The sequence below is a fragment of the Cupressus sempervirens genome, chromosome 7 (genome assembly GCF_028749045.1).
Source record: "Cupressus sempervirens isolate cs-2001-9-10 chromosome 7, ASM2874904v1, whole genome shotgun sequence".
Classification (NCBI taxonomy): Eukaryota; Viridiplantae; Streptophyta; class Pinopsida; order Cupressales; family Cupressaceae; genus Cupressus; species Cupressus sempervirens.
Genome location: NC_143124.1, coordinates 541,184,402 through 541,207,406, shown reverse-complemented (window position 1 = coordinate 541,207,406; position 23,005 = coordinate 541,184,402). Strand labels below are relative to the sequence as shown.

The following is a 23,005-nucleotide window of genomic DNA, read 5'->3' as shown; positions in this document are numbered from 1 at the left end:
AGTTAAGTTTTGGATCCCTTCCATCAAAGCGGTCAATTAGTCTGTCCGTGAAATTGACATATGAAGTGATTCGATTATGACCGAGGGTGACCATCCCATAGTGCCACCATTCATGGGCAATTCCCTCCAAGTGAAGTGTTGCAAACTTGATAGCCTCTTCTTCAGGCATGGGGTTGAGTTGGAAGTATGTATCAACCTCTTGAACCCATGCTCATGCTAATGTATGCACAGATCCATCAAAGCATGATAAGTTTATCTTTCCAATCTTTCATCTAATGTCATCATTGTAATCACCTTGCCTCCTAGAATACCTCATCCACAAATCCACATAATCCTTGAAAGACAATTCTACACCAAATCCAACATCAAACCAGTCTTGACGGAATTGATCTTGCATTTCAAGGAAAGTAGGCTCTTGTTCCCTAGGTTGTTCCAATCATCTGGGAAATGTTGGCATCATTGGTCATGTGTGGGATCACTTTGTGTGAAGTCTTTCATTGATAGAATTTTCACCATGCCCATTGTGTCCTCCATTTGACCTTCCTTGTGCCAAAATTCGAAGGGTCTCGCCAATTTGATCTTGCCCCTTTACTAAGGTCTCACAGAGCTGTCATTGTCCATTTAACAAGGTTTCACTGAGTTGTTGTTGTCCACTTGTTAGCTCCCTTAGAAGTTGCATCATTTTAGCACTTGATTCACCCATTCTTCCTACTGATCGAGATCTTGGCAACATCCACTGACAAGCTAGCAAGATCACCGACTTTGATACCACTGTAATGTTTTGTTTATGGGGGGGTTTCCGATTAAACAATTTAGACACACTAAATGACAATCCAGATATATAGCAAGGTCATACGAAACTTGGGGAGATAGTATGGGTGTAGGAGTGGGAACAGAACCGTACGGTAGATTTTCGTACAGTGAAGCAAGATTACCACTGTACGCGAGGGGTGATTGCCATACAGGGAGTATATGGAAGGGTTTGACAACATATGGTGGGGTGAGGATTGGCAAGTGTGTTTTGGGTATGGCCATATGAGCAAGATGTTTGTACAATGCAATTAGGAGGTTGTGCAAAGGAAGTATAGAGGTATTCAACAATGCTACGAATAATGTTTCCAAACAAGGATTTTGCACCAAGTTTCTAGATTCCTAGTTAAGCCATACACAAGTGATCACCTTCACTGGAGATACCAATAAAAAATAGAAGAATAATAATCACAGATTGATATAAATATTTTCCAAACAATGATGACACTCCAATTTGCTAGATCTGAGCCAAATAATACATAGACGAAATAGGGTGAGGGTTGAATCCCATCGAAACCTAAAAATAGCAAAGTAGGGAAGGTCTTCCACTTCTAAAATGGTGAACAACAAAAATCCAACCAAAATTTGTAGTACATAAAATTAATCCAAATTGCATGCCTAAAACAACCTACAAGAAGGCCTTATAAAGGGCTTTAGGGAAACTTCCCGAAGGATTACAAAAATAGCAATAAGCTGACAAGTACAAAAAAAAAACCAATGGGCCCAAGAATTAAAAAAATATTGATTCTCGGCCACATAAAAAAACATTATGATTTAATAATATTGGGGACATTACACATTTCCACACGTCTCCCTAGAGATCTTATTCTCATGATGGGAGATAAATCATGGACTCAATGAATAGATTATAAGGGTCTCCCATTTTTATGTCACTAGTGTTTCCATACTATTCATCTGGAAACACATCGTTCTCTCTTGAGGCATAAAGGAATTGCTACTTGGTAGAAGGATGCTAATGATGAACATTTGATTGTTTGGGCTTCTAATTCTTCCTCCAACATTAAATTGCAGATTGATGATGACTCCCTCTAGATGTTGCTCCTATTGTAAATATAGATGACACAAATGTTGTGACCTCTACATCCCTTATAACTCTTCCTATGGGCAGTATAGTTTCTCCTAGCCATGTGGACACATCTTTCTTTGTTTCTCTTAGTATGCTCCAACCTTCAACTAATAATATGCAATCTTCTCAAGACTTTGTGTGCCACAAAGAAGCTATAGGATCAAACTAGTTTGTAGAATCTTCATCCTTCCATATGTGAAGGAACTATGAGACCTTTTCCCACTCTGACCCATGTGCCACTTCCCACTCTATTCACCTACAACCCCTGTATAGTACTAGGGTCTTCCTAAGATCATTAGCAAGAAAATCAAGTTGTCAATTCTTCTTAGTCCCTTATGAACCCAATCAAGAGATTAGACCTCCAAGTGTATTTAGTCACACTTTACCACCTATCCCCTCAACTGGAAACCTAAACTTGCATTGGACATTCTTAGTGTATTTATATGGCATGGAGATCCTTATAGAGTCAAAACAATGACCTACTCAACCCTATTCCATTTAGAAACGCATGTTGCCTTATCACATTCCTAAAGACAATTAGGCCTTCACTCTCTATATATATTTTTTAATCTCCAAAATCTTCCAAACACCATGATAATCCAATTCTTGATTTAGATACCCATTTGGGACCTCAACAACATATCCAAAATGTAGATCTCAATTCCATTTATGTGGCATCAAACTCCAATCACACGCGTAGGCCTAATAAGGCTAATTAGGCCTATTTTCCAAAGGAAACCTACTAAAACTATTTATTTCCCCCAAATATCACTTTAAATCTTGTCTCTATTCCAAACAAACAAATCCACCCTTGTTCAATACAAGCCTTAAGGTCTATGTTATGCCTATTTGTATGCTTTTGCTAACCAATCACATGAACATGCATGGTTAGGGCTCAAGCATTCTCTTATCTCATTCAACCTCCTTGTCCAAAACTAACTGAATCTTATAATGTATTCAAATAACTCACTTTCCACCCAAGTCCATGAAATTCCTACAGTGGAAAGTGCAACTATTTACATTTTAAGACGAAACCCTAAGTATGGTAGGGTTTCAAAGTCACTAAGGGAAAATTAACAATAACTTGATAGATGAATCAAATTAATACTTTTAACCAATTGTAATTGAAATTAAATTCAAAATCTATTGATTCATACCATTAAGATTAGATGCAAACATGTACAACTTTGTACACATTCAAAACAAGGCATTGTGAAGAGGAAATTCTAAATATTTTATTACTTGTTCGCCCTTGAACATCCCAACAACTTTGAGAATTCCTCCAAAATGACCTATAATGTCATTTCCCAACTATTACAACCAAAACTAACCAATTCCCAACTAGTTAGTTGTTGGGATTCAAAAATGCAACTTTTAGACAATTTGTTGCTAAGCAACTTTTGCAACTTTTTTGACAAGTTTGCATTCATGTTAACCTAGTGACTCAAACTTCCCCAAAATCAATATTATTACTTGAATCGTTCCCCAAAAATATCAAATCCACCTAAATAGCCCTTCATCTAACCCTTTCACCAAATTTAACCTATTGGCTTCTTATAACCTATTGAGGACATTAATCTTACAATGTGGGTCCAAAATGATTGTAAATGTTTCTCAAAGAACCCTATTCACTTTGTCTATTGGAACTACACAAATAGACCCATCCCCACACTATACACCCCAATAAAAATATCTTAAGTGCCTCCTGAGATTAAGTCTTTTAGGGTAACTACATAGGTCTGGATCTTCTTCTCATCCATCCAAACTACCTCTAAGGTGAGAAAGTCTTTTCTTTTCACAAGGTATTATGTGTACTCCTTCCTCCTTGTCTTCTAAATCTTGGCATCGAGAATGAAATCAAATTCCTTGGGTTGAATTTTTAGTAACTCATACCGCTAGTTACTGGGATTAAGTGCTTCCCATTTTTCTGGTCCACCTATAACAATATCACCCTTAAAAAAGAACAAGATCAGAGACATTAAATATAGGGAAAATTCCCACATTAGATGGTAGTTTAATTCAATATGCATTTGGGGAAAACTTCTTTGGGATTTTACAAGGTCATATCTTCTTCATCATCAGTTTGTGTGTCCTTCATTGGTAGCCTTTCCTTCATTAAATGTGACCAAACTAGATCTCCTATATGATATTGAATATCTCTCCTCCCTTTATCTACATGTTCCTTGATGACATTTTTATGCAAGGTTTTCCTAACTTGACCATGTGCCTCCTTTATTTCCTCTACAAAATTTTCTCCTTATGCAATATCCTTGAAGTCATGTGGTAAATCTTTGAATTCTAGGATTCACTTGGGATTCATGCCACACGTAATTTGAAATGGACTTTCCAATGCTCATGTTTTTTATTAAGGAAAACATGTTTTGAAAGGTGCCTAAAACCCTTTACATAAGAAAAAAATTTCAATGGAGCTCGAACAAAAGATACAACAGACCAAAAGTGAAACAGGTCACCAACCAAAAAAAGGTGACCAGGGTAGCCTCATAGATAACACAGTACATTGCTACCACCAAATAAAACTCAAAGGACCCAATTAAGACCCCCTACTCCCAAAAGAGTGAGATCTAAGAAGACAATTAGAGGACTATTGGGAACATTTGTATTTTTTACCTTTAGCCTTTGTTGAACCTTCCTCCACCCGAGAAGCCTCCTTCTCTCCCAAACCAAAGCTTCACCATTTGACCCAATTGGAGAACCAAGCAAGATCACACATGAAACTTTTTCCACCAGAACCTGACCCATAGAGGGAGGAGCAACCTCAGTAGCCATATCCAACAACAGATCAAAATTTTGATCATACAGTGTAGAGCTACTAGCATCACCAACAACCACAGATAGGGGAGGGGGGGGATCCTTAAGAGCAACTTCTTTAAGGATAGAGTAATGCCACCAAGAAGGTCTTTTCTTTGATTTCCATACTTTCACAAGACAGTGTGCAACAATCTTTCCAATCTCAGAGAAGACCCTACAATAGAAAGGAATTCCTTGATAGTCTAGAGTTCGAATCCAAGAACAATTAGGGACCTCAAGTTTGATCTTCTCAAGAAGGCCCTGTGTTGTATCAACCACCACTAAGATGCGAGCATACATGGTATGAAAGATATCATATGATTTAGAATCCATCATTTGGAAGTCACTAATGGCATCTCCCATAGCTTCAAGGATCGAATCCAGCCATAGGTGAAGGGGAAGATTTGGGAGCCTAACCCAAAGAGGCATATGAGAAAAAGATTCTGATGTAGGATCGAAATCCTTGTGCTAGGGTTTGGCCAAAAGAGGGTAAAAATCCTCCCATCTGAAATGACTACACAAAATAGCCCTCCTATCATCAACAACATCAAATTTTACCATGAAAAAACCCCTAGCCACGAGGTAAATTTGGATAGATTTAGAAATCAACAAGTCTCAGTGCTTAGATAGCCAAGTAACAAGAGCTTGTAGGAAAGGCGAGAAGCCATGAAATCTAAAAATAGTAGCCCTCCTAGAGAAGTCCGCAATCGTATGAGCAATTTCTTTAGCTATAACGTCCTCCAAAACTAACTAAATAGGACTGCTAATTGAGACATGATTCACAACCAAGGAAAAAGTTAAACAATCCATAGTTGGAATCCCTAATCCATGGACATCAACTGCAAAAGTTGCCACATCCAAAAAAGAGGCAACTTTGTCACCAGTAGCAGAAGCAGATCTAAACCCTGAACAACCACTAGAAGAAGCAGTCTCAGTAGATGCAATCCCAACAGTCATAGGGTCTACCGAGGAAGCACTACGAGGAGGAGCCATGGCCAGAACACAGAGCGTAGATTCAAAACCCTAAAGGATTAAAAATGGATTATGTTAATGGAATAGGAGAATCTTACATGTGGAAGAGTACAATCTCATAGATCTTATTATGTTGCTTGGTTAAGCATCTTAGTAAGTTCTCTAAGGACTTATTGAAAATCTCAGTCTGTTCATATATTTGGGGGCAATAGGCAAAACTAAAAGATAGATTAGGTCCTAGTTTCTTCCATAGGATCCTCCAAAAATGGCTCGCAATTTTCACATCTCTATCAGAAATTAGGCTTAATGGAAATCCATGGATTCTCACCACCTCCCTAAATAAAATGTCTACTATATGTGAAGCATCATGAATTCTTTTACATGGCAAAGAGTGTGTCATTGTACTAAAACCTATCCACAACCACAAACACATTATCATACCCCTCTTGTGTTCTTTGTAGCCCCATGAAAAAATCCATTCTTACACTATCTCATAGCCTAGAGGGAATAGGTAAGCATTGATACAAACTTGCATAAGTGACTACTCCTTTACCTCTTTGGAAGATCACACAAATTTCTACATAATTTTTGACATATGTATGCATTTTAGGCCAAAAATAATGTCTCCTTACCTACTCAAGTATTTTATCCAATCCAAGATGCTCACCTAAACTTCCATAATCCTTCTCTTTAATCATGTCCTCCCTTATAGAACATCTCAAAACACATAGTTGACTCCCTTTGAATTATAACCCTTCTTGCAATAGTAACTTTGAATATGCTACATTTCCAAGGTTGGAAAGATTAGAACAAGCTTTGTAGATGTCACTGAAACCTACATCCCCCTTATACATGGATTTTAAGGACTCTACCCCTACTCTTTGCCACTGAATTTCTTGTGTTGTCATTGTCCTCCTACTTAATGCACGTACTGCCTTATTGTTTGTACCCTTAAAGTGTTAGTAAAAGTATAGGCTTATATGGCTTCCACCCATTTCATATGCATGTGGCTTAAGTTGTCTTGACTGTTTGGGAAACTCAAGGTTTTATTGTTTGTATAGAGAATGAATTCATTGGGTAGGAGACAATGTCTCCATTTCTTGAGGGCTTGTACTAGGACATAGATCTCCAAATCATAAGATAAGTACTTTCTCTTCGATTCATTTAATCTTTCACTAAAGAATGATATCATTTTTCCCTCCTAATTCAACAATTCCCCTATCCCAAAATTACTTACATTACATTCAATTATGAATAATTTATTAAAATCAAGTAAAAGAATTGCAGGTTGGTCTACAACATATGTCCTATGAATTTGTATTTTTGTCCTCCCTTTATAGTATCCAATATGGGTGCACACACTTGGATAATGTTCCTTATAAATTTCCTATAAAAGGTACTAAGCCCATGAAAACTCCTCACTTCTCTCATGCTCTTGGGTGTTGACCAACTCAATATAGCAACAACTTTATCAAGATCCATCTTAAGGTTGCCCTTGAAATGACAAAACCCAAGTAAACTAATTCTTCCATTAGAAACTCACACATTTCAAGATTAATTAACAATTTCTCCTCATGTAAATTATTTAACACCACATCCAAATGTTTAAGGTGTTCTTCTCTATTTTTACTAAAAATGAGGATATCCTATTAATGGTTTAAGCACTTCATTCATCAACCTCATGAATGTGTTAGGAGCATTGCCTAGCCCAAAGGGCATTACCATCCATTCATATACCCCTTGTATGTTTTAAAAGAATTTTTCCATTCACCCCCCTCCATTATCCTAATATGAGATATCCACTTTTCAAGTCTATTTTTGAAAAATAACAATCCCCCCACCCCGGAAAAAAAAATCAAAAAAATCAATAAGGTCCTCAATTGTTGGAGTTGGGAATATATACCTAATTGTGATCTTTTTGATGGCCATGAAATCAATGCAAAGTCTCCATTTTCCTCCCTTTTTGGGTGCTAACATAGTAGGGACAACACATGGGATTAGACTCTTCCTAATGAGCCCTCTATCCAATAGTTCCTGTACCTATCTTCTAATTTCCTTATTTTTTGTAGGTGTCATCTTATAGGCAGCATTATCTGGCAAGGTTGCACTAGGGATTTATTCAATGAGATGAATAATATCCCTAATGGTTGGTAGACTATTGGGAATATCCTCTCTTGCAATACCCTGATACTTTTGTAGCATTTCTTTTACCTTCGTTGACAAACTTCTTTCCCAATCCCTGATATGGTCTAATTCATTCTTAGGTTTCAACACCGAAGAAAAACCAATCTTACCCTTCTTTATTGTCTACATCATTTGGTTCTTGTTTCTCTTATGTCCTATTAGGTAGTCACTTCATAGTATAGTTTACCCCTTTTTTTATCTTGTATACATTCTTCTTCCCATCATGTTGTGCATTGACATATATTGTCATGGCTTGCCAAGAAGAAGATGGCAAGCATTCATGTCTACAATATCACACAATGACTTATCTTTTTACTCCCTTGTTTGAAAGTCCACCCATGCTTATTCATATATAATGTTATGTCTTCCTCTTGTCAACAAAGACACTTCGGAAGGAAATGGATGAGGGATCCTTTTTAATTGCAAATTTTCCACCATTTTTTTAGTTGACACTAGAATATCACTAGATCTTGAATCCACGGTCACTTGACATACCTTTCATTTTACTTGGTATTAAGTCATGAAGAGATTATTCCTTCATGGAGGTTCCTTTGGGGTTGATCCTTTGAGTAATGTTCTTCTCATCATAAGGTTCTCTCCTTTCTCTAGAACTACAAGTCTAGAATGTACACTGTGAGCATCAGATATCTTGCACCAAATGTGTCCTCTCTCCCCCATGTCTTGGATTTTTATTTTCCATTGGAAACCTCTTTATAGAGTATCCCTCTTGTCAACAACTACAAAATTTTCCATATAAGATTACCTCCCCTCTTCTTGATCCTCCATTTATACCTTTGTCATTTGGCCTCATCCCCCTAAATTCCTCTAAATTTGTGATTATTTCTTTGGTCTCCTTGAATAGACTCCCCTTGGATATTTGGAGGTTGGTTCCTTCCCCCATGGCTCTCTCTACCTTTCAAATTATTTCTCGCTCCTTTTCCTCCATTATTATGTTCACTCCTCCTTCTCAACTTGTTTTCCACTTTTATGATAAGTTGAATACACTTGTCTATTATTTTAGAAGCCAATATGCTTACTTTTTCTTGTATATTTATCCTCAAATCATTGACACACCTAGCCACCTTTTTTGCATCATCCTCCTATATCTTGTCCCTAAGAGATAGCCTGTGGAATCCCTTTGTATATGCATTCACATCTAAATCCCTTTGCCTCAAATTTTGCAATTTTTTGTATAATTGTACTTCATGATATGCTAGTAGAAATTGGGATTTGATTTTTTCTCTCATCTTCTCCCATGATGAGATCATATCATTTCCTTCTTTGACTCTTTCCCCTTTTATGAAGTTCCACCATGATAGTGCAAAACCCTTTAATTTTTGTTTTGTAATCTTGGCCCTCTTTTCTTATGGAACCTCCTTCTATTCAAATTGACTATTTAAGAACTCAATCCACTCCAAAACCTCCTTTGATTCCCTCCTTCCTAGAAACATGGGTATATTGTCAGTCTTATCCCCACAAACTAACTTTAAGGCTTCAAGGAATGCTTTCTAATCTGCAACCAACTCTACTAGTTTCCTAGGGGTTTCCTTAATCCATTTCCCCTTCTTCCTTGTTAGAATCACAATCACTTTCCTTTCCCTTAACTTTTTTTTTCTTCAATTCCCCAATATTGGCCTCAAACATCTTCTAAAGTGAATATTGAGATAAAATTTTAGGTTAACCTCTCCCTTTGACTCCTCTACTAACATAGAACTCCCAAATCCCAATTCTAAAATCTTTAGTCCTACTTTGATACCAATGTGTTGCAGAGAGGCTATAGGATCAAACTAGTTTGTAGAATCTTCTTCCTTCCTTGAATGATTGAATCATGAGATCTTTGCCCACTTAGATCCACTCACCCCTTTCCACTATAGTGACCTATGACCCCTCTACAGTATTAGGGTCTTCCTAACTTCATTAACAAGCAAGTCAAATTATCAATTCATCTTAGCCCCTTATGAACCCAATCAAGAGATTAGGCCTGTAAGATATTAGCCACACTTCACCACTTATCCCTCAAATGGAACCTAGACTTGCATTGGATATCCTCAACATATTTATATGGCATAGGGATCCTTACAAAGTCAAAATATTGGCCCACTCAATCCTATTCCAATTAGAAAGGTGTATTGACTTATCAAGGTCCTAAAGACAATTAGGTTTGGATTCTTTGATTTTCCCTTTTATCTCCAAAATCTTCCAAAGACAACAAGAATCCAATTCTTGATTCAGACACACATTGGGGCCTCAACAACATGGCTAAAATGTAGATCTCAACTCCACTTTTGTGCATCAAACTCCACTAACCCGGGTAGGCCTAATAAAACTAATTAGATCTATTTTACAAAGGAATCCTACTAAAAATTATTTATTTTCCCGAGCTATCACTTGGAGTAGTCTTGTCTCTATGCCAAAAAATTAAATCCACCCTTATTCCTTGTCCAATACAAGCCTTAAGGTCTTTGCTACACCTATTTGCATGCTTTTGTTGACCAAGCACATGAACCTATTTGGTTAGAGATCAAAGATTTCCTATCTCCTTCAACATCCTACTCCAAAACCAATTGCATCCTATAATACATTCAAAGAGCTCACTTTCTACCCAAGGCCATGAAATTCCTACAGTGGAAAGTGTATTTATTTATGTTTTAAGACCAAACCATATGTATGATAATGTTTCAAAGTCACAAAGGGAAAAATCATAATAACTTGAGATAGGAATCAAATTATGACTTCAAACTAACTACAATTAAAACCTAATTTATAAATCTATTAATTCAAACCATTTAGATTGGATGCAAATCCCTGCAACTCCATACACATTCAAAACAAGGTACCATAAACAAGAAATTCTGAATATTTGATTGCTTCTTCACCATTGAAAACCCTAACAACCTTGAGAATTTCTACAAAATGACTTGATAATTCATTTCATAACTATTCCAACCAAACAAACCAATTCCCAATTGGTTAGTCATTGGGATTCAAAAATTCAACTTTTAGACAATTTGTTGTTAACTTTTGTAATTATTTTGACAAGTTTACATTCCTATTGACCTAGTGACGTAAAATTCCCCAAATTGAGTATTATTACTTGAAATGACCCCAAAAACCTCATATTCACCTAAATAGCCCTTCCCATGACCCTTTCACCAAAGTTGATCCAATGGCTTCTCATGGCCAATTGAGGACATCGGTCTTACAATGTGGGTCCAAAATGATTATAAATGTTTCCCAAAGAACCTTACTCACTTTGTTTATTGGAACTACCCAAATAGGTCCATGTGAATACTTATTGAGTTAAGGTGTCCCTACACCATTGTCCCTTGTGCTAACAATCTCCCTAGTGGGATTTTACCACATGTTCCCGCTTGTCATGGGGATCTAATGATACTATTGTCAAGATAGTTTTCCAATGGCATATAAAAAAAAGCATTTTGTGACATCTAACTATTATCACCATATTGTGGGTAAGTCATCTACCCACTCTTGAAGTTGGTAGCTAACTTTCTATGAGTCCACAATTGATGGCTTATACTTGTAACATATAACACATGTACTATTAATATGTTATTAATCTCTTCTGATGTTTATGGTGTAGTGCCTACCCCTAGTTGACTTTTCGTATTATATTGTGACACTCTTTTAGGCCATCTTTATGTTTATGTTTGATGATCAATGACATTTTTTTTCTTCCGATTGTTGGATATTATTTCATACTCAGTTGATTATACAATGAGTTACTTTAGCACTAGTTATTTCATGTATGCATGATTATTCTTCGATGATGATACTTGTATACATTGATTTTGATTATTTCATAATAATAGTTAGATGGATTATTTATATGTGATTTCTATGGATACTTACCTCATACTTGCATGTGTATGGTGTACCTATATGTTTTACTTTATGTATGATGTTTCTAATATGGTTGAGGGAGGGAGTCGTAGTCACCTGCTAGTTGGGATCTACATGATGTACCACTTCCCACCATTACCTATTTAGTTTAGAATATATGTGTATGTATATGCATGTATTTTATGCAAATTGCAAGTACTAGGTATTGACTTCCTTGAATTTCTAGAATGAGCATACCTTATCGCAATATCTCAATGGTAAGAGAGGGGAGATAACTCTTGAGTTTGAATCCTATCCTTAAGCCAATTGTCCTAGAAAGTAGGACAAGTATTTGAGATGTTTACCCTTCCAAATTTGTCAAGTGATGTAAATTCGTGATTATAACCCTTGAGTTTGATCTAGTTTTTAGTACTTTATGATGGGTTTTCGTAGTTCGTCTTGTGGATCTATGGTGATTTCTGTTATAATTAAATTGAATTAAAAGAGTAATTTAATTATTTAATTTAATGAATTTTTTAAAAAGAAAATTTGATATATAATTATATTTAATTAATTGAGAAATTAATTAAATAAAAGAATTAAATTTAAAGATTTAGTTAAAGTCTAATTTTGGGTGTAATAATATTTATCTAATTTAATGATGATATATTTAGGAGTTCAATTTTAAATAAATGCTAAATATACATTATTACTTAAGTTAATAAATATTTTTATCAAAAATGTCTCGAAAATTAATTAAAAAGAGAAAGAAATTAATTTAATAATGATATTTTAAATTGCAAAAAGTGTGCATGAATTTTAAAATATAATAAAAATAATAAAAGATAAAGGGGTTTTCGCGTGATTGCATGATCAAAGCCCTAAATTGGGGGAGAACTCTTTATTAGAGATTAAGAGTTCATTTTTCGATTACTGGGTTTTGGAGAAGCAATTTCGGAGAAGGAAGTTTTCAGATGAAAAAGGGAAAATGCTTGTGTGCTTCGTGCATTATCGTATTAGCATCAAAATCAAGTAGATGCTTGTGGGTTATTTGCGCAGTAGATTTCCATTCTTCAATTTCCTGTCTTCTCAGTGTTTGAATAAATCTATTTTTGGAATTTTAGATTTGATTGAAAATCCTCGTGATTAGAAATTTACTATTTTTTGTTCTTGATTTCATCTATGAACAAATTAATTAAATTAAAACCTTTGTCATATATTTTTATTGATCTTTGTTCTGAGATTATTTTTATAAGAGTATTGAGATTTTAGAAAACCTCGTTCTGTTAATTTAATATGATGGTATTTTTAATCAGGTAGGGTTTTGGGAGAGAAATCGATTTATAAAATACAACAAAAAAATAGATTGTTCATTTAGGTTTTTTTCTCTTATCATATCTAAATTCACAATTTTTCTTAAAAAATTATTTAAAAAATAAATTGCATTGAGGGGGGGCCATATATATATATATATATATATGTATGTATGTATACATATACACGTATATGTATACATATACACGTATATGTATACATATATATGTGTGTATATATATATGTATATGTGTGTGTGTGTGTGTGTGTGTGTGTGTGTGTGTGTGTGTGTGTGTGTGTGTGTGTGTGTATTATTGATCTTCATTCTGAGATTATTTGTATAAGAGTATTAAGATTTTAGAAAACCTCGTTCTGTTAATTTAATATGATGGTATTTTTAATCAAGTAGGGTTTTGGGAGAGAAATCGATTTATAAAATACAACAAAAAAATAGATTGTTCATTTAGGTTTTTTCTCTTATCATATCTAAATTCACAATTTTTATTAAAAAATTATTTAAAAAATAAATTGTATATATATATATATATATATATATATATATATATATATATATATATATATATACACATTAGAGGGCGGGGCCACCAAACCCCCACCCTCCTCTATCTTCCATAGGGCGAGGCAGTGTATTGTTGTAGGTCAACAAGCCTTTAAAGATGCCAAATTTTGTTTTTAAAAAAATATTAATTAATTATTTTTTATTTATGTTTTTCTTAGTAGTTTTTTTAATTAATAATTTTTAAATAATTTATTAAATATTTTAATTAAGGTTTGAAATTGTTTGTAAATTAAATTAATATTATTATTAATTAATTATTTTTATTGGATGTTAATTGTTAATTATTATTCAATTATTTAATAATTATTATTTAATTTTTTTTTATAATCAATCATTATTATTTAAATTATTTTATGATATTTAATAGAGTCATTTTTAGTTTCAAAGGTTAATGGTATTGATGCATTCGAATTTAAAAGTGAAAATGGGTTAAGTTGTAAGGGGAAAATTGTAAAACTTTATCAAACCAAAAACTTACAACGAAATGAAAACTTGAACCTTACTGTTAAATCAAAACTATGTGTTTTCAAAATCAAATAGAAACTATAAAACTACATTGTTAGTTGAATGATTTCTTGTGTATTAGGTTTGGGGTTGACTTAGAGTGGTGACCAGTTTCAAGATGTCTACCAGAGGCTGAGAGTTATTGTTTTTGGTAATGTCATGAATTTGGTTTATGTGTACTTGATTCTAGATTAGTCTTGTTAGGATTATCATATTGGTGAAACCTATGATTTTGATCAATGATATTTCAGTGCTTTCCAATTGCTTGTTTAAAAATTGGCGTGTATTTTATGGTCATATGAGACCTTCTTCTTTTACTAAGCTTAGGGTTGGTTATCTGTATGCCATGTTGGGAAGTGGCTTGCAATGGAGGTCAAAGCCCTAAAGAGGTTGCTTGGGTAACCCATTGTAGGTTATTTTAATAAGTGATAACATTACATTAAATGAGAGTAAAATGAATTAACAAGAGTCATTATTTTTCATCACCCATGCCTCTAGTGCTAGTACAGACTAGGATGGGAGTATGGAGGATGCTTGGTTCCAACCTTACTTCATTAATATGTCTTGTCAATACGAAAGGATACTAGTGCTGCATAGAGTTATAGAGGGCCAAAGTCCAATTAGGTTGCCTGGATAACCTTAGAGTTGACTCATGTGATGACACTTGCCCACTTACATAGTAGATTTCCTACATGTCATTGTCGCCTCTGGGTTTAAATTTCATTTTGTATTTTGGAACCTTTGAGGTAGATTACTTCCAGGATTTTCTTGACCTAGGTTTTGGATTTGACTTTTGAGTTTGTATCTTGTTTGAGACTTAAGACTATCTCCTCAGCATGGTGGGAGTGGACCATTTAGGTTCCATGAGGTCGGGTGATAGTGCTTTTTACTTTTACCATTGAGATCCAATAGTTTGATGTTGTGGCTAGAGTTCCATATTCTATACTCTCTTTCATTCTATTTCTTATGTACTATGATGGATGGTTGTACTGTATTGTATTGTATTTGATTTCATAGATCTTACAAGATGATGTAATCTATTTTTATGATGTATATTCTTTTAGCCTTTCATACCATGTGACTTGTAGATTGGATGATTGTGCATTCTGATTATTGTCAAGTGGCATTCAAGATAATTGTATATTATTTATATGGATTCATACTTGTAAATATTCTTTAATGTGGATTTGTTATATATCAGTTTTAGTATTAATTAAACTTAAATGTGATTCTATGTCATGGGATCCTTAAGATATTGTTGCCTCACTTTTCACCATGTACCAATTTTGCAAAGTGGAGATTAGCTTGTATTGTTTTTAGTTTAGTCGAGTCGGTTGCCCCTTTTCCTTCCTCAAGTAATAAGTATCTTCATCAGGTTTTCATCTTTCCCTTCTCTCGCATTGTATGGTTGGGTGGGTTTTGTTTATCATCATGAGTCTTAGGGGTAGTTTAGGACCTTGCTTGATGGAGATTCTTAAATTATTTTACTTCAAATGAACTTACTCATGAGTTATTTTGTTCCAAACTTATAGAAAGTTGGACTGGCGAAAAATCCAGTTTCATCTTTTTTGGTGTAAATAAGTATTTAGTTATTACACTTACTTAAGTTTTACTTAGGTGAATGCATTATTTAATTATTTTGCATTATTTTATTATTATTTTAGGTGAGACACTTAGGAGTTTGTGAACTCTCATTGAGTTACACAACTCTAATTATGCACATGGTGTCTACAACACAGGAGTATGCATCATTCACTGAGTTGTCATGATGACAACACATTTATCCACACTCCTCATTTAGCACATGTTGTCTACACCACTGATTTGCGTGCTACACCATTGTAGGCTTATCCTCACATCATCGCACTTAATCTCGTGCTTAATGGAGGATAACCCATATCTGGTGGACATGTGCCTGGTTGTATGACATATCATGATGCTGACTTCTATGCATTGTAGAAGCTCTCCTGAGGCCTTTATGTTTAGGCACTCCTAGTGTACTCTCAAGTAGTTATTGAATGAATATCATCATTCTAATCAATACTCTATTTATTTTGGTCTACTATATGCTTGTGTTGAGTTCTTTAGTTCTTGGGTGACTTTTGGCCTAAGCCAAGTTCTTACACGGTATCAGAGCTGAGGGAGATTCTCTTCACGTAGCCATTCGAGACCGTTCATGCTTTAGCACCTCGACACAAATTTGGAGGATCTGTAGAAATTGGGAGCATCTAGAGTCAGATCTAACCTCACCATTGCGTTTAGAGCATCGATTCGGTGAAGATCGACTATAAATTTGCCTATATTAGGTGAAAGTTGATCGTGAGGCAAATTTTTTTTGCAAATCAGAACTCAAAAGCCTCGATTTGCAATTCAGGTATGGTCAATTTTGGATCTATTTTATTCAATTTTTTAGATCTGAATTATTTTTTTTCTCTCTACCATTATTCGAGTATTTTTCGAAAGTACTTTCGTGGTCAGAAATTTTTTTTTAGCAACACCGGGCTATCAACCCCCAACCTGCAAATTTGATGGAATTTTTAAATTATCGCAGGGTTATTCATTCATATCGTGGGCCTCTATATTCTACCCATGTGGGCCATACTCTGCAATAAATTCCATCACAGGCTCGAATCCCAATCGGACCTACACGTACACGGGCTGCAATTCCCAACCCGACGACATCCTCCAAATTTCGACCGAGCAGAGTTAGATTTGCAATTACAGTTAAGGTTTATTGTTCTTATAAACCCCCACTAGTACATTTGAGACCATTTTTCAACCATTATTGGTCGAAAATTTGACCCAATTTTTGAACAAACTTCGACCAACTTCGACCAACCCATTGGTCGGAATTTTTTCAGTCAAAATTTTGACCAACCTTCTGGTTGGTCAAAATTTTGACCAATACGTTGGTTGAAAAACCTCCATAGCCATGGTGCAAGTTCTACTAGGAATTGGTCAAAATTTTGACCAATGAAGGTAGAAATTTTGACCAATGAAGGTCAAAAATTTTGACCAATGAAAGTAGAAATTTCGACCAATGAAGGTCAAAAATTTTGACCAATGAAGGTAGAAATTTTGACCAATGAAGGTAGAAATTTCTACCAACAGGTAGGCGTAAATTTTTTTCAGGCATTCTATAAAACAGTCACATGTCTTGCATATGATATGACATTTTGCATGCATCCTGCACTCTCTCATCCGGCTGATGATGGATTACGGAGAGTGATCTAAAACCATGATGCTAAAAAACACACACAATCAAATCCAAAACGAACTTGCATTACAAATGGATTGTGGAAATCTGATATTGTTAATTTTGCATGCATGTCTACTAGGACAAATATATGTTTAAGTTGTGATTGTCCTGGTAGACATGCATGCAATTTTAACTATATCAGATTTCCACAATCCATTTGTAGTGAAAGTTCATTTTGGATTTGATTGTGTGTTTTTTAGCATCATGGTTTTAGATCACTCTACATAATCCATCATTAGCCGAATGAGAGAGAGTGCAGGATGCATGCAAAATGTCATATCATACGCAAGACATGTGAACTATTTTATAGAATGCCTGAAAAACACTGACAGTAACTAATATGAAAAATATATAATTAGTTATATGATTGAGACAAATCATGTACAAGTGAGTTGGTCAAAATTTTGACCAGATAAATTTTGACCAATGGGTTGGTCAAATTTGGTCAAAAATTTGATCAATGAAGATCAAAAAATGAACCCAAATGCACTAGTGCAAGTATGCTCACCAAGTTGACTCTTTGAGTTTAGTCATCAAGTCACCCCACCAAAGTGCCTCATCAAGGTCAGTCTTTAGGTCCGCTCATCGAGCTTGCTCACCAAGTCAGCTCGCCATGTCATATCTCTAAGTGGCCTCGCTAAGTCGGCTCGCCAACTTGCCCCACCAAGTTGCCACTTTAAGCCCACTCACCATGTTAGATCGCCAGGCCAACTCCCCAAGTCAGCTCGCCAAGCTAACAATTGAAGTACGCTCACCAAGTCAACTCTCTAAGTTTGTTCACCAAGTCTGCCCCCTAGGCCAACTCTCTAGGTCAGCTCACCAAGTCACCCCCACCCAGTCACCTCAACGAGTTGACTCATTAAGTCAGCTCACGAAGTTGACTCACCCAGTGGTTTTACCACCTTGCCCCAACAAGTGGGCTCACTCAGTGTGCTTACGAAGTTGCTCCATAGAGATGCTTCTCTAAGCTCGCTCACCATGTAAACTCACTTGGTCGGCACACCAAGTTGACACTTTAAGTTTTCTCATCAAGTTACCCAACCAAAGTGCCTCATCAAGGTCTAGTCTTTAAGTACACTTAGTAGGTCAGCTCACCAAGTCGCTTCGCGAAATCACCTCACCAAGTGGCCTCGATAAGTTAGCTCACCAACTTGCACCACCAACTTGCCACTTTAAGTTGACTCGCCATATCAGCTTGCCAGGCTGACTCCCATAGTCAGCTCGCCAAGCTGACAATTCAAGTACGCTCACCAAGTCAACTCTTTAAGTTCACTCACCAAGTCTGCCACCTAGGTCAACTCTCCAAGTTAGCCCACCAAGTCACCCCCACCGAGTCACCTCAACGAGTTGACTCTTTAAGTCAGCTCACCAAGTCTACTATTCAAGTACGCACGCCAGGTCAGCTCGCCAAGCCCACTAAGTCATGTCACTAAGTTGATTGTTCGAGTACACTCACAAAGTGGACTCTTTAAGGTCGGCTCGCCAAGCTAGCCCACCAATTCATGTCACCAAGTCGCCTCACCAAGTCGGCTCGCCCACATGTCCCACCAAGTCCCCAAGTCTTCTCGCCAAGTTGACAATTCAAGTGCGCTCACAAAGTTGACTCTTTAAGTTTTCTCACCAAGCCCATCCCTTAGGTCAACTCTCCAGGTCAACTCACCAAGTCACTCCCACCCAGTCACCTCAATGAGTTGACTCTTTTAGTCAGCTCACCAAGTCTACTGTTCAAGTACGCACACCGGGTCAGCTCGCCAAGCCAACCCACCAAGTCATGTCACCAAGTCGATTGTTCGAGTACACTCACAAAGTTGACTCTTTAAGTTCACTCATCAAGTCACCCCACCAAAGCACCTCATCAAGGTCAGTCTTTAAGTCTGTTCACCAAGTTAGCTCGCCAAGTCACCGCACCAAGTTGACTCACCTCTCGCCTCACCAAGTGTACTCGCTAAGTCGGCTCACCAACTTGCCCCACCAAGTCGACTATTCAAGTATGCTCGCCAAGTTGACTCTTTGAGTTCGGTCATCAAGTCACCCCACCAAAGTGCCTCATCAAGGTCAGTCTTTAGGTCCGCTCATCGAGCTTGCTCACCAAGTCAGCTCGCCATGTCACGTCTCTAAGTGGCCTCGCTAAGTTGGCTCACCAACTTGCCCCACCAAGTTGCCACTTTAAGCCGACTCACCATGTTAGATCGCCAGGCTAGCTCCCCAAGTCAGCTCGCCAAGCTGACAATGGAAGTACGCTCACCAAGTCTATTTCTGATTCGTTGTCTACAGCTTAAAATAGGAATACATCTACTAAACAAAATACAAATCACTCAACAAATTTGAATGTGGTAGAAGAGTGATCAAAAACACAGTGAATCGAGTCTATAGGTTTGTGGCATTGACGACACTTGCTGGTTTGAGAAGAGATTCAAAAGGAGGCCTGGTTGAGGATGCATTTCAACAGCAAGAAAGAGCGAAGACATGATGCATGCATCACTCTGATGAAAAGACTGGCAACGAATAACATGCAAACATATGCTTATTTTATAAACTTCAATGAAATCTATTTTCTCCTGATCAGATCAAAAGACTGCAAGACATCACTCAAGGCATTTGCATCATGATCTTAGCCAAATTATAGGAAGTCATTGTAATCAAATTACTTTCTTTCAATATAATGGGAGGAATCTCCTTTCACAGCAATTCACCAAAACCAAAAAACTCAAAACATGTAGAAAACAAAAAGTAGAGAATGCCATTTAAAGAACTTTTTTAGTGTGCTGAAGAAAGCTGATAGGCAATATGGTACAGAACTAGATTAAACATATACCCACCATTTTAATCTCAAACAAGACATCCACTGAATTGTTATCCTATTTTAAAACAAAATCAAGATTCATGAAACTACCAATTTAAAAGGTTCATAGTGCATTCTATCCATTAAGCAAAGTGCAACTTGAGATAAAATTGTTTGAAAAGTAACCTTCTAGAACACGTGTAAAATGAAACGTACACTTTCTGCCAAGTTTGGATCAGGGATGTTCTACTTCTAGATGAAGAGGTTCTGCAAGTCTAAAATAAAACTACAGCTCCAAAATCAATGACAATTTTTCTGTTTATAGTGTTACTGCTGCCACAAACATAGGAAAGATACATAAGAATATGCCCACTATTTAGAAACATCAGACAGTAAGACACGAGATCTTGAAGGGAAAAGAAGAGGAGGTTCATAGAATTAAAATTACAATTAATGAAAAAAAATCATTTTGGCATATATGTGAAAAAGGAAAACTCGCACAGTCTAAGCCAAGGATAAATTCCATTTTAATTTCAGGTTGGGCATAAAATGCATTCACCAAGCACAAATGATTAAATAATATCTGGAGCAAGTCTTGATCTATTTCTCTAAATTTAATAAAATTTGATAAAATTTGAACCCATCATCCAAAGAAGAGTCTTGCTTATCAACATGATGTACTTGGAGATTACCATTATCTCTACTTGTCTGATAAAAATATCTGGCAAGCTTTAGACCTAATAAGAAATAATCATCCCAGGCCTCAGTAATTCTACCAAAAAGATCTCTGTGCGCACACAACAAAGCCAAAAAGATAGAAAAGTTCTTTCCAAACACTTTATGGCATAATGTAACAAGGGAAGGAAAGTTTTCCACTATTTCCTCTGGCATTGCAAATACTATGGAGGATGCAAATGCAGTTGCTGCACCAGATTTCCTCTCACAATCTGTATTCTCTACAAGTGACAGCACTTGGGAAAGAGATCATTGAATAGTAGGATTGCCTTTTCCCAAAAAGTGAGTATCTATTGATTCCACACTGGATCTCACTTGCTCTTTGGATAATATGCCTTGGGAAAAATGAAGCAAACTTCTTAATGGACTCCATTCACAAAGAAAATCTTCTGAACCATGATCGGATTGATATACTTGATTGATTTTTGGAAGCAAAGTAGTCACAATTGTGAAAGATAATGACCTTGAATTAGCCTGTGAGAGGAAATATCCACTTGTCAACATAAGGATCTGACTTCAAACTCAGAATGAACTATATGAGGAAGAACAGATACACACCTGAACCTACAAAATAAAGTTCATCACACTGGCCACATAGAATGAAATCATTGTCCGGTGGGCAAGCTTCTGACTTTTGGAACTTGACTTGACAACTCGAAGGAACTTTTGCAAGACACAGATCACAAGAGGGCTAAAATGTGGAGGTGAAAGATCTGCATAATTTTTAATGAGTAAGTTATTAATCAAAAATAAAAGAGTAAATGAACAGACAAGAAACTTTATTATACAGGCCCGACTAATAATTTTCACTTTTCAGAATGAAATTGTGGTTGGTGTCAGTCATCTGTTTTCCATAATTCATTGTGCATCAGCAACTACTCATCAAAGGTTAAGAAAACCATGTAGTGTTTGGAACTAGGATGTTATTTTCTTCAAGTCAAAGGGATGAAATCATTTGAAAGAAAAAATTATTTTTTTAATAAAAATATAATTAGTGCTACAGTTAAACCCAAGATAGACAAGTCATTCTATGATTCTAAATATTTTCCAATAAAAGAAACGGACAGACATGAAATGGACTGACCACTCTAATTTGTGGAAGCTCCCCTGACAGTGCATTTGAAATATCTGTAGGTAACTCCAAAATTAAGTTGTGGGATCATATCAATGGTTGTTAGTCAAAATTTTCTCTTGAATAGGGTTGTGATGATATTTTGTCAGCATTTGGTTCCTAATTTACTCAAGAATTGGGGTCTGATAATATTGTCTTACAAATTGTTTATTTTACAATGGAGTTGTATCTTCTATTTTATTCTTGACAAATAGAAGTTTATCTGACCCTGAGATGATCAAATCCACTTGATAAATGTTAATCTCTCTCTAATTTTTGCACTATTTTCTATATTAGGAATAAGTCAATTCTTGAACTATCTACAACTATTGATTGCCTTGTGTTTCTTTTTATTCCTGTCAGAGCCTTCATTCAACTCTATCTACCCTGCTTGTCATTCCAAAACATAAGGATTTATAATTTTTTCTCTATACACATTATCTGCCATCAAACTAGTATGTTTAATGTCCATTTTCCCATTCTCAATTTCCGTAATCTCCCTTTTTATTGATATTGGTAGAATCATGGTTGAGCCCCATGGTGCTATTGATATCATATCAAGTGGTTGTGGATTCCCTTCAGGAGTAGTAATTCCATTTATTGGTACTAGAGGTTGTGATGGTAAAAATGGTGCCAAATGCTTCTTTACTCCTATAGGCCCCATACTAGAATGTAGAATGTAGAATGTCTTGTAAAGATTGAGATGGCATACATCCACTCCAATTCAACTTGAGCTAGTTAGTCCAACTTGCACATTCATGTTTGCACCATCCATGTACACTTGATTATCATTGTCATGAATGATTTAACATATCTTATTTAATACCCTCCTCATACACACCATGCATTGAAGGATAGGTAATCATAAGTGCTACAAGGTTTCCTTATTTTCCTCTACATCCTTCATTTTCTTTAGCAACAGTTCAACAACAATTTTCATTCCACACATTGTAGCACTTGCAGGATTCATTCCATGAGTTGAGACAGTAATGATAGAAGTTTTGATGCCCATATCCCCT

At 36.0% G+C, this 23,005-nt stretch overlaps 1 pseudogene; it reads right to left on the bottom strand.

Moving 5' to 3' along the window:
* Positions 1–5,455: 5,455 nt before the first annotated feature.
* LOC149547904 (glycine dehydrogenase (decarboxylating), mitochondrial pseudogene) lies at positions 5,456–23,005 on the bottom strand (annotated as a pseudogene).